The sequence below is a fragment of the Cydia splendana genome, chromosome Z (assembly GCF_910591565.1).
Source record: "Cydia splendana chromosome Z, ilCydSple1.2, whole genome shotgun sequence".
NCBI lineage: Eukaryota > Metazoa > Arthropoda > Insecta > Lepidoptera > Tortricidae > Cydia > Cydia splendana.
The window spans coordinates 30,757,630-30,771,701 of NC_085987.1; the positions used below are offsets into that span (position 1 = coordinate 30,757,630).

At 38.0% G+C, this 14,072-nt stretch overlaps 1 protein-coding gene across 1 annotated transcript in view; it reads right to left on the reverse strand.

Moving 5' to 3' along the window:
* LOC134804911 (uncharacterized) overlaps nt 1-14,072 on the reverse strand; it is a 154,754-nt gene that overhangs the window by 41,849 nt on the left and 98,833 nt on the right. The window lies entirely within an intron of this gene.

A 14,072-nucleotide genomic window follows, 5' to 3' on the forward strand; every position in this document is an offset into this window, starting at 1 on the left:
TAAGGTAATCGGTCTCAACAGCCAAACAGTTAAAACATATTGCACAATTTTACTGACCAATAAAATTGTGTAGATGACAAAACTTGTTATATTATTTTATTTTTGCTACAATTTATTAGAAATCCGTATTTTCTGTCATTAAATTTAGTAAATCACATAAAATAGGAGTCGATTATCGTTCAAAAATGCTCCGAAATGTTTGACTTGGCAGAAAACCAAGCGTCTGAAACTCTGATCACATGTTGAAAAAAAAAAAAAAAAATTAAAAAGTTAGTTGGCGGGAATTGGTTATGTATTATGTTCTTTCGCTTTACGACAATTTCGTGGTGTAAATTGCCGTGAAAAATATAATTTCGTTTTCCTCGCAATCGAAGTGAAAAGCAGAGTGTACAACAAGGGCATAAATTTCACTTTATGCCCTTGTTGTACAATCTACTATTTCATGCATAACATAATTAGGACTAAGTATAATTGACTAGCAAAAAGCAGAGCTTTGAGCTCGCGGAGTTTTTCTACCTAAACGTACCGGACCGCGACTTTGATCCAGTCCGACGCTAGGACCATGTTCGATCGAGTAGGTACGTAATGCTATAAATGAGAACAAGAAAGAAATATACTAAACGGACCCCGGTCGCTGTCCGGTACGCCTGTCTGTTACAGCTTTTACTTTGTCCATTAAAAACTTGTCCAGACGACAAAATCAAATTGCCAATATCATCCACACGTAATATACAATTTCATAAGCGCTTATTACATCCTACACGGTCGCCCAGTACTTTTTGTAAGGAAGCCAACTGGCTTTCCTACATAATTTGGGTCAGCGAGCCAATGTCCTTGAATTTATTTTTGCGTCCACACCACACAATTGAGCGAAAAACTATCCCGTCTGGACACCTACTGGCGGTAATCACGCTGCTCCGCATATAAACACACATATATAATTTGCTCTCCTAAGTGCTCATCAAGACGAGTGAAATGACCAAAACAGCGTTTGCCTATGTTGCAATAAACTTGATTTGAAATAGGTACTGCCAAGGTTCAGCATCAGCTCTATCTTAGGTACTACTCTCCTAAGTGCTCATCAAGATGAGTTGGATGAACAAAACAGCGTGACCAAACCTGAGTTCCAATAGATACTGCCAGGGTTCAGCAACAGCTCTATCTTGGATACTACTCTTCTAAGTGCTCATCAAGACGTGTTGGATGACCAGAACAGCGTGTGCGTATATTGCGCCAAACCTGAGTTCCACTAGGTACTGCCAGGGTTCAGCATCAGCTCTATCTTGGGTACTGCTGTACCAAGAGATCATCATGACGAGTCGGATGTCTAAAACAGCGTATGTCTATGTTGCACCAAACCTGAGTACCACTAGGTACAGCCAGGGTTCAGCATCAGCTCTATATTGGGTACTGCTGTACCAAGAGATCATCATGATGAGTCAGATGTCTAAAACAGCGTATGTCTATGTTGCACCAAAATTGAGAACCACTAGGTACAGCCAGGGTTCAGCATCAGCTCTATCGTGGGAACTGCTCTTCCAAGTGCTCATTAAGACGTGTCGGATGACCAAAACAGCGTGTGCTTACATTGCACCAAACCAGAGTTCCACTAGGTACAGCCAGGGTTCAGCATCAACTCTATCTTGGGTACTGCTCTCCCAAGTGCTCATCAAGACGTGTCGAATGACTAAAACAGCGTGTGCCTATGTTCCACCAAACCTGAGTTCCACTAGGTACAGCCAGGGTTCAGCATCAGCTCTATCTTGGGTACTACTTTCCTAAGTCTCATCAAGACGAGTCGGATGACCAAAACAGCGTGTGCTTATGTTGTATAAAACCTGAGCTCCACAAGGTACTCCCAGGATTCAGCATCAGGTATCTTGGGTACTGCTCTACCAAGTGATCATCATTACGAGTCGGATGTCCAAAACAGCGTATGTCTATGTTGCACTAAATCCGAGCTCCAGTAGGTACTGCCAGGGTTCAGCATCAGCTCTATCTTGGGTGCTACTAGGGCGGTTTGATAAGTAACTTGGTTCGACCTGAAAACAAATGAGTTGAGGAATGTTGTGTACTTTTTATGAAACCAAGCCTTATGAAAAATGTGAAGAACTCACTCAGTTGAGATGCTTATGGCTTCATATAATTCTCATTATTTTATTCTTCTGCCAGCTAAAACCAGATCCTGAATTTCTATCGAACCAAGCTACTTCTCAAATCACACTCGTACTCTCCTAAGTGCTCATCAGTGAAAATACAGCAAGATTGAATGTTCCGTTCCAGTATTCACAGAAACGTTTAATTGCTAAATTGTGAATCAATACGAGCGAAGCGCGGTGGGTCAGAATCCATAATTTTAACCCACTCTTGTATTCATCGTTGTTAATGGCGTAAGAACCATCGACAATATTGAAATTGAAAACACCACATTAGGTATCGTTGTTTGAGTGAGTACCCACAACACAAGCCTTCTTGAGCTTACTGTGGGGCTTTACAATTTGTGTAAGAATGTCCTTTTTTTTTACTACTAACGCCATTTATCAGAAAAACAAATAATTACTTAACATTAGCACGAATGTTAATTTCATCACTTCTCCAACAGATGGTGTTAGTAGTAATACAAAGTGTTATTCCTTTATTTTATTTTTTTAGGTTTATAAAATGATATTTTTATGTTTGATAACACATCTAGACATGAATTTGAATTACTATGTTAAATCTCAAACCTAACAGTGCAGTAGTTTTTTCGTAAAGTGTAACAAGAATGCATAGATTGTCGAATAGTGATAGGGCTCGCTTCGCTCGCGGCGTCTGTCTGTTTGTGTGTTTGTATGTTTGTTCGCGATAAACACAAAAACTACTGAACGGATTTTCATGCGGTTTTCGCCTATCAATAGAGTGATTCTTGAGGAAGGTTTAGGTGTATAATTTATCAACCCGTGCGAAGCCGGGGCGGGTCACTAGTACCAGATGTTGATATACAATGGAAATAATTTATTTCCTTGATAACTAATTACCCTCGCTATCGCATTGCTATCGCGATTGGAATAATCAATTCTTACACTCATTTAGCTAAGGTGATTGACAGTGTAATTGCCCGTTTCCCGTTGGCGTAACGCTGCAGCAATAAAGGTGACATTCGGATTGTAACCGCAATATTAATGGGCTGCTATTTAACTGATCACCAGATTTAATAAAATTTAATACCAAAAAAATCTATTTTACCACCCTAAAATCATGAATGGTCACCAAAATTATAACACCATTTTAATGTGAAATGATTACCAATTTTATTACATTTTACTATCCTTTTAAAGGAAATGACACCAAAATAATCATTATTAACACAAAAATAGTCAATGATTACCAAATTTCAATCCCCATTTTAATGTGAAATGATAACCAAATTTTTACATCTTGCTATCCTATTAAAGAAAATGACACCAAAATAATCATTGTAAACCCAAAAATAGTAAATGACCACCAAAATTAGAACTCCATTTTAATGTAAAATGATAACCAAATTTTTAAATCTTGCTATCCTATTAAAGCAAATGGCTCCAAAATAATCATTGTAAACGCAAAAATAGTAAATGATCACAAAATTGTAACCACATTTTAATTAAAAATGTGCAATCATTTAATATATCGTTATCCTATTAAATTAATTAATTCACTTCGTCACCTTTTTCTAGTAGCATTTTATTTCTGTAACAGTCGCAGTTCTAACCTAACCTAACCCACTTTTCTAGTAGCATTTTGTTTCTGTAAGGGTCGCAGTTCAAACCTAACCTAACCCACTTTTCTAGTAGCATTTCTTTTCTGCAAGGGTCGCAGTTCAAACCTAACCTAACCCACTTTTCTAGTAGCATTTCGTTTCTGTATGGGTCGCAGTTCAAACCTAACCTAACCCACTTTTCTAGTAGCATTTCTTTTCTGTAAGGGTCGCAGTTCAAACCTAACCCACTTTTCTAGTAGCGTTTCGTATCTGTATGGGTAGCAGTTGAAACTTAACCTAACCTACTTTTCTAGTACCATTTCGTTTCTGTAAGGGTCGCAGTGCTAACCTAACCTAACCCACTTAACTGATAGCAGTTTAACTTACTTTTCTAGTAGCATAACGAAATGCTACTAGAAAAGTAGATTAGGTTAGGTAGGTATGCGGTGCGGGCTACGGGGGGTTGAGCGGGAGGGGCTAGTAATTTTGGCATCAGTTTACTTTATTTGGTAATATGTATAAATTTTTTGGTAATCATAGTGGTTTATTTAGGTGAAAATATCGCATTAATTTGGTCTTCAAGATTTGGTGATCATTAATGATTTTTGGTGATCATTCAATATATTTGGTATTTGAATACAATTTGAAGTGCAGTCGTAATTAAAGTGGTGGTACTTTTGTATTTTTAGGCCTTATTTTTTTGGTGTTCAGTAATTTTTTTTTGGTAAGCATGATTTTTTTATTTAGGGTACCAAAGTATTTTTTGGTGGTCATTATATTTGTAGCCATATTAATGTAGCAATGTTACTGCTGCAATATTGCAGCGGGCGAGGTCATTGTAATTTTTTTTTGGTAAATTTCGTTGATGTTAGCGCAGTACCTACTTTCGCTACACCTCGTTTTTTTAGCAACAATCTTGATTTGAAAAATAATTTACAACAAATATGTAACAATTATATAGCAAGGATATAATTTACATTATTTTGGTTTCATAAGTACCTAAACGTTACAATTATTATTAAAAGCGTTTTTCAATAAAAAGACATGTCAAGATTGTTTGCCATTTTTCTAATGCTAGGTATATTATTTGGAGGAGGAGGAGGGGAGGATGATAACGAGAAGCGCCCAATCTGTCACTTAAATATTTCAACAAGGAGATGACGGAGACAACGCTACAGCAGTACCGCTTCTGCGGTCGAAATTTGAAGGCCCCAATTCGAATGTAACCCTGAGGGCAAAACTTAACGAATGTACGTTGAAAGAACGATTTTGTACGAGTATGTTGAGCAAATTGACGCGACAGTACGACATCCGGTGCCCTATTGATATTCCGAAAAAAAATACGCCGATTTTTGTTTCGCCGACAACGATTCGCAGACGGGTTGTTTGGCAGAGTAACGATTCGCCGAATCTCGTTACGCATAATAGTCGTTTGCGAGAGTAGTCAATAAGCAGAACATTGATACGCATATTTACTATTCGTAGAATAATCATTTAGTAACTGTCATAATTACCCGAGAAACCATTGGTCGAAACACAATAGGTCGAATGTTCATTTGGCATTAATATTGAATGTTCGTTTTTTTAGCATTAGAAAAAAGGTAAACAATCTTGACGTGTCTTTTAATTGAAAAACTCTTTTTAAAAATAAGTCATGGCAAACATGTAACATTCACGAATCTAATACGATCATTTATATTCTTCTGCTTTCATAAGTAATACTTAGTTACTGATTTTTAAAAAGCGTTTTTCAATTAAAAGACATGTCAACGTCGCTTACCTTCTCTCTAATGCTAAAAAAATATTAAAAATAAAATAAGGTGAGATTTCAATTATTGATGAAGTGCATCTGATGATGATGATTGTTGATGATAATGATGATGTTTTTTTTTAAAGTAGTATGTTTAGCGATTACTCCAGCACCCATGGTCCGATTTGAGTTATTCTTTTTTTGTTTGAAAAAAGTTACCTGCGAGGTATTCCCATAATAATTTTGGTTCTGATCTGATGTTGTAATCCATGAGGAATTGACGGAACGCCTCAATTTTTAAAGGCATTATTATGATTTCGGTATTTTATAAAGTAACTCAAGCATTTCCTCCTGAAATCCACCAATTTCATGAAGTGCAACTGTAGCCTTACCACGAGTTTGACACTACATATTCGCTAACTTCTTCGTAACTTTATATACATATACTTAACGCATTTACTTAAAAATGATAATATTTTATCTCATTCTTTTGTTTCGAAAATAACGACTTATATGTAAAATGTGAAACGGTACGTTATTCGACTAAACATTGCTTAAACGAAACGATTACTCTGCCAAATGGAAATCGTCCAATAATAGTTCTGCGAATTTACACAGAAGCAAACTGAACGGTATGTGAACCAAGAGTCTACGTAACGTTAGTCGACCAGAAGTTACATTGACAAATAAATGACTCTGCGAAACGTTGTTCGGCGAATCGTTGTCGGCGAATCGATGATCTGCTAAAAGTTTATCGGAGAATCATTAGGTACCCACGACATCCATTATCCTTGTGAATATAACCTTTAGTTAAATTCATAATAATATGTTCTGTGTATTACTGCATCGCCACTAAATGCAGGGGATATCTGTCGCCAGTGTCAGCCCCGTCTGTCGATGGAATAGCTTGCATGGATGGGCTGAAACACTCTACTCTAATATTAACTAGTTCTGTGATACAACCATAACCTACCTACTTAAGTGTTTGCTTAATAAATATAATTAGGACGTGTAAAATATAAGATACGTGCTCGAGTTGTGGTCGTGGTGTGGACCACAGTTGAACGTTGGGGAGAAGATTATTGGTCCCAGGCTCTATGATATACGGCCGACCAATTAATAATATTTACTACTGGTGTAAACGGTGGTGCTACTTTACCGCACTAGTGCGCTAATTAGCACATTACGTAACTTAGTCGAAAATTTAAAGGGCCATTATGTACTGTAAAACGTTCTACGATAGATGTGCGAATAGGTAATTCGCATCTCGTGTCGTTTTAAAGCACTCCCTTCGGTCGTGTTTTAATTTATCGCTACTCGTTACGAATTTCCTATTTTTCTCACTTGTATCGTAATGTACAATAATGTGTCTTATGTTGTTTAATAGTTATAAATTATAAATGAAATTTACGAGGTTAAACGAGAAATATGACTGGAATGTAAGTGAAATTATTATTGTTTGGCCGCATGTCATAAAACCATACGCCGGTCAAGTGAAACTCGGACTTATTCACCGCGGATTCCGTACTTTTATTTGTTAACAACACCTGTACTTGGAAGCCGTTTTCCTAAGCGCATTAAGCGTAAGATAACAAAACAGTACCTATACTAAGAAAAGTAATGAATATTACAAGTTACTTAGCTGTGTTACTGTAAGTATGTATTTGGTATCCGAAGCCTTATTTTATCTTTGAAAAAGATTGCAATTTTCTTCGATTAATTAATATAACAAATTTTTTTGGACCATGTTAAGATTTTTTTGTAAAATTTCAGGTCTTTAAATGAAAAAAAAGTTACCGTATGATTTGGTTCGGTAGGTATAATCTTGAATATTTAAGGAATTCAATATAACTAGTAGTTCGCCCCGAACTGAGAAGTCGCGGTTTGCCAAAAATTATATAAGGTGTATTCGGGTAATACCGAATGTCGGATAATTCCGAAATTCAGATGAAAATCACCCTTAATTCCATGATAATAAAAGTCTCTTTTCGGAATTATCCGACAGTTTTCGACATTCGGAATTACCCGAGTAAACCTTAGAGCGATTGACTTTGTTGCACCTACTCACTCGTATAGTTCGACATAAAATAGTAGAAAATAATTTTCAAGAAAAAAAAACTGACTTCTATGGGGGTCGGTGAAAGATTATTGTACATAGATGGTGCACTATGTAGAAAAGGAGGTAAAAGCACCCACTTTTCTAGTAGATAGCATTTCGTTTCTGTAAGGGTCGCAGTTTTAGCCTCACGAACTCACTTCTCTGATAGCAGTTCGGTTCTGTGAGGATTGCAGTTCGAACCTAACCAAAACCACTTTTCTAGTAGCATTTCGTTTCTGTAAGGCTCGCAGTTCTAACCTAACCTAACCCACTTTTTTTTCGGTTCTGTGAGGATCGCAGTTCAAATTAACCTAACCCACTTAACGGCGCGTGCGGTGCGGTGTACGGGGGTTTGAGCGGGAGGTGCTAGTAACTTTGGCATCATTATACTTTATACCTAGAAATTTTTATGGTCAGTCTGGCGTGCGCAACGATTACGTTAGGACGCGTTCCTTTGTTTACCTTATTGTAATACCGATTTTTTTTTGTTTTGCTAAGAGTATTATAATTCCGAGTGTGTAAAAAGTGATTATAATGACTATAGTATTGATAATAAGTGAAAAACTAAGTTAATTAGTCGTTTCTTTTCGTGTAAACACAATTTTAGTGGTTTTATCGAACTACCCTCAATTTGTGATTATGAGTGATTTGGGCGAGGAACCGGCCCCGCAGCCGGCCTCGGGTGCCGAGATGTCCCCAGAATCAATCAGGAAGGTTATCATGGGCTCCGAGGAATCCTTTCCTCAAGGAGATGGCGAGATAGACTTACAATGGGATGAAGGAGATTTGAATGTCGGTAACCAACGCGTTGTGGTGCCGGAGCCGGACTCTGCGGACCAGCGACGTGATAAGCGACGGTTAGAGGTGGAGGAAGGTGGTGATGATGATGGGTTTACGGTCGTATCTAGGAATAAACGTAGAGATGTACGTCGCTCACCCCCTTCGATTAGTCCTCTACCGAAGTCTGATGATATTATCTATGAGGTTTCAGTTAGCTCCAAGAACGTTCTCCCGAAACAATTGGGATTTGCAAAGATATTGTTGAGTCATAATGTGCAGGGCGTCTTAAGAGTAAAATATAAGAGTCCTTACAAATTACTAATCAGATTTAATACCGATACTAACGCAAACAGTTTCTTGGAGAGTGAAGTTGCGAAGAAATATGAGTGGATTTGTAGAAATACTAATGAGTTGCCATTCTGCTACGGGGTAGTAAGAGATATAGATTTTGAGGTTGATGAAAAGGACCTAAAAGATATTTTCGTGTGTGATTCAGATACAGAGATTCTAGCCGTCAAACGATTAAACAAAAGAGATGAGCAGGGTAAGTGGGTAAAGTGTGAAACTGTACGTATTTGTTTTCGAGGGTCAATCCTGCCCCCTTACGTTAAGGCGTATGGATGTCGTATGGCGGTAGACTCGTATAAGTACCCAGTCACGCAATGTTCGAAATGCTGGCGATTTGGCCATGTCCAGTAATTTTTGTCCATCCAAGGTACAAATCTGTCCTAAATGCGGAGAAAAACATGAAAATTGTGAAACAAAGAAGTTCCAATGCGTGAACTGCAAAGGAAACCATTTATCTTTGATGAAAAGCTTATGTCCCGCATTTCTAAAAGAGAGATCCGTTCGCATATTTATGGGGCAAAACAATTGCGCATATAAAGTAGCCTTAAAGAAAATCAACGAAGAAAAAAAACAGAATACTGATGTAAACAGTGGCTTCCAGGCGAGAGAAACTCTTCTAATGAATCCTAATCCCCCAGTATTTTCAACTGGGGAATCCTCGAAGCCTTCTTATAGAGATATATGTGCTGGGGCTTCAGTTAGTAATTATAATTTTGAAGAAGAGCATACTGAAAGCGAATTAGAAGAACCCCAAAATAAGAATATTGGAAGCAAACCCAAAAAACAAAATGACAAAAAAAGCCGCAAATCGAGGAGAAGAGAGAAACATAATATGAGTGCCGATGAATCATCCGAAACAGAAAGTACCCGACCTCCAATTGATGTAGTCCCCGTTCAGCAATCTCGAAGAACTCGCAAAGAACGAAAGTCCTTAATAGATAGGTTTATAGACAAGATAAAGGAAGCAATGTCATGCGAGGGAGATCTTGAAAATAAAATTAAGGTATTTATGGAATTTATCTGGAGCGAGGTTAAGAATTTAGTTCAGAAGTATTTCACTATAGAGATGTTGTTAAAGCTATACCAAAATCACAATAATGGACAGTAACACAACAAAAAAGGATTTGATAAGCATCTACCAATGGAATGCTAATAGTTTAAAACCTAAAGCTCGAAACTTTGAACTATTATTACTACAAGATAAAATTCATATGGCATTTGTGAGTGAGACTTGGATTTCTACTGAAACTACTCTCAAATTTAATGGATATAACGTAGTAAGAGCAGACAGGTCCGATTATTATGGTGGCCTGTGCGCCATCATACACAGATCAATTAAATTTTCACATAGACCTTATAATGTAACGAATCCTCAAATGCAAGTTATGATTATTGAAATATTTAATATCCCTGGCCTTAAACATATTATATCGATATACTGCCCTCCCTCCGTAACCACTAATCAGCATGATTGGGACTCAATCTTCAGTTTTGTTAAATCAGAGTGTCTCATATTTGGTGATATGAATGCTCATCACGCCCTGTGGTCATGTAAATCCGATCGGAGAGGAGAGGCTGTGTACAAAGCTATGTTTGATAATGATTTCGTGTGTCTAAATGATGGTTCACACACTCGCATAAAATGGGTTAATGGCAGCCTACAGACATGTTCACCTGACATCTCATTCGCTTCGACGGATATTACTACTAATGTTAGCTGGCAGACTTGTAATGAAAATTTAGGTAGTGATCATGTGATATTAAAGATGAACTGTGGTTATATCCGATCGAAAATGTTTACCAAGAAGAGGAATTATAAAGAGGCTAACTGGGTGGAGAACAATAAAGAAGCAGAAACAGTGTTTGATGTTTCAGTGAATGATGACGTTCAAACTAGTTATGAAATATTTTTGAAAAACATCCAATCATTAGCTGATAAACATATCCCTTGGATCAAAACAAGTGAAGACCCTTCATCAAAATTTCGACCAAAACATTATTGGAATTCAGAAATATCCAAAGCTGTAGCAGAGAGACGTCTAGCCCTGGCAAAGGTGCGACGTAATCCTACTCCATCAAATCTTTCTTGCTGGCAAAACAAGTTGTCAAAAGCCAATGAACTAATAAAAAGGGCTAGCTCGAAAGCGTGGAAAGATTTCTGTACGAGCATCGACCATGAATCATCACCTACTACCATGTGGAGGAAAATGAGATGGATGAAAGGAAACTCTGGAGGCCGGGCTGGAGTCGATCCCGACAACGCCAGGAATCTGCTACATTCGTTGACCCCGGATAGTGTTGCTGAACCGGACCCGACCTTTTCTAGTGTACAATCTTCTGTGTTAGAAATCCCGATTACTCTCCCTGACTAAATTGTTTAAAAAAAAAGGATACTTCTCCAGGAGTTGATAACATATCTTATTCTATGATTTTTAATCTTTCAAACAATGGTAAATTAATGTTGCAAAAAATATTTAATCTCATAATTCAGACCGGGGTTGTACCGGATCAGTGGAGAGATGTCCAAATAGTCCCTATACTTAAGCCGGGGAGGGACCCTGGCTTACCATCTTCTTTACGTCCGATTTCTTTAATGTCTTGTCCGTGTAAAATTCGACACTTGATTCTTATGAAGAGAATTGAATGGTTTGTGGAGAGTCGGGGTCTCCTTCCCAGTTCATCGACTGGTTTCAGACGGTCTCAGTCTTGTTTGGATAATTTAGCTTTACTTACATCTGATATTCAGCACGGATTTGGTAATAAACAACCTACTGTGGCTTGTTTTATCGACATCGATAATGCATATAATAACATAAATGTAAGTTCATTAATTAACATTTTACAAAGCATAAGCATAGGTAATAAGATATGTAAATATCTATGGAATTTCCTTTCTGATAGGCGCTGTAGAATTATTCTGAATTGTGGAGGTAACCCTTTAATTAGACATACACACCAAGGATTAGCCCAAGGAGATCCCATCTCTCCTCTTTTATTTAATATCGCAACCATGGAAATAGGTAATAGTATTAATAATGTTTGTATCTCACAATACGCCGATGATTTCGTGTTGTATAAAACAGTGGAAAGAGGGCGTACTTCAGATACAGTTAGTGTTCTTCAACTTTCTATTGATTGTTTGATTAGATGTCTAGAAAAAGTTGGCTTGTATCTATCTGAGAATAAATCAAAAGTATGTGTTTTTAAAAGATCACGAAAAGCTGTTAATGTTAACATAGTTGTTAATGGCAAATCTCTCGAGGTGGTCGGTAAAGCTAAGTATTTAGGATTATGGTTGGATTCAACCTTGAGATGGGGGCTCCATATAAAAGAGCTGTGTGAAAAAGAAATTACAAACACATTAATATTTTAAAGGTTCTAGCGGGTAGGTCTTGGGGAGTTCACCCTAAACATCTCAGGCGCCTCTATATATCTCTCATAAGAAGTCGCCTGGACTATGGTAGTTTTATTTATGGAAGCTGTGCTGTTTGTCATTTACGGAAATTAGATATTTTACAAAATAGAGCTTTGCGTGTGTGCGGAGGCTTCATTCGCAGAACTCCTGTTATAGCTATGGAAAGTGAACTCTCCATTCCTCCTCTGGTTGTGCGTCGTTATTGGTTGGGTTGTAGATTTTTATTAAGAATAAGATCAAGATCAAACAGCCCCATTATTTCCGCGTTACAGAGCATTTTGGCTAAACGTAATCTATTATCTGATAAAAATGTTCCTTTGTTAGCAAACATCTATGATGAATGGAAAGATTTACCTGTGCATCACTGTGACAAATTGGATATGTACTCTTTGAACACGTGGGTGTCCTCGGTCAACACCAAGTCATGTATACAGGATAGCATTGATTATATTGATGTTCCTAAGCGGCATCAACAGAATGAGGCTTTAAGAAATTCTACATTGAGGGTGCTCACTGAGCAGTATATCCAATTTTATAAAATATACACTGATGGTGGAATGTGTACAAGGTGTTGGAGCAGCTCTGTTTGATCCTCAGTGCAATGTTTCTCTCATGTGGAAGCCTCATGATGACGCGTGCGTTATGCGAGCTGAACTTGTAGCTATTAAAAAAGCTCTGTGTTATGCAAAGAATCTAGTTAATAGTGCTCCAGTTGTAATACTATCCGACTCAAAGAGTGCACTTCAACACCTTAATCGTTGTGTTTATGGACAAAGAGGCATGCCTATTGCGTATGAAGCTCTCCAGTTAATTCATGAGTTTATTTGTAATGATCAGGTTGTCAAATTACAGTGGATTCCTTCCCACGTAGGGTTAGCAGGAAACGAGGCAGTAGATAAGCTTGCTAAAACCGCTGTAATGGATGGCTCTGTATTAGATTCTATACCATATCCATGTGAAATAATTCCCAGAATTAAAAAAAGATGTTTACAAAAATGGGAATACCATTTTGGAGAACAAGCTTTATCAAGGGGTGTAGGAATCTGGTACAGAACAATCCAAGCTAGACCCTTGTGGATACCCTGGTTTGATTCTGCCAATCTCGCAAGAAAAGTGTTAGTCTCAGCTTTCCGAGTCCGGTCCGGACACATCCCTACAAATAAGTTTCTGTGCATGATGGGTGTTAAACCGTCACCTCTGTGTCTAGTCTGTCAGAGGACTGATGACTTGTCTCACGTGTTGTTGGACTGCGTCCGGAATTTGGATTTGAGAAAAAGAATTTTTGGTAGTTTGGGTTCCATGCACAATGGACAGATCAATTGTTGGTTGGCAGAACCTTTATCTGATAATGCAATCAGTGTATACCACTTTATTGATCTCTCCCTTGAGTAGGGAACTATGAAAGCACCCATGAGGCTGACATGTTCACCTAGAGTGTCCAAAGCCTCTATAAAAATCAGATAAAAAAAAAAAAATATGGTAGGTAATCAAATCATAGTGGTTTATTTAGCTTGGGTATCAGTGGTTTTCCGGGTCAAGATCCGAGCCCGGGTCCGGGTCCAGTTCCCGGTCCAGGACCAGGTCCAGGTCGAGGTCCAGGTCTAGGTCTTGGTCCAGGTTCAAGTCCGGGTCCAGGTCCGGGTTCAGGTCCTGATAAGAGCCCGGATCCGGGTCAGGTCTGGCTCCAGGGCCAGCTCCGTCTAAATCGAAATTCGAAATCGCCAAACGTGTAGTAATTGAAGAGTTCAGCAGCATCATCAGTAGTTCCACTTCATCAAATGCGACAGTTTTTAATGTAGGTACATACTTGATTTTCTGATGAAAATACACAAATCTCTATACGCATGCCTTTAAGATTTGAGGAGTTCCCTCGATTCCTCATGGATACCATCATCAGACCTCGAGCTTGACAAAAATGTGGCTTAAAAACTTAACTTGCTTAACAAACATAACGAAGAGGACA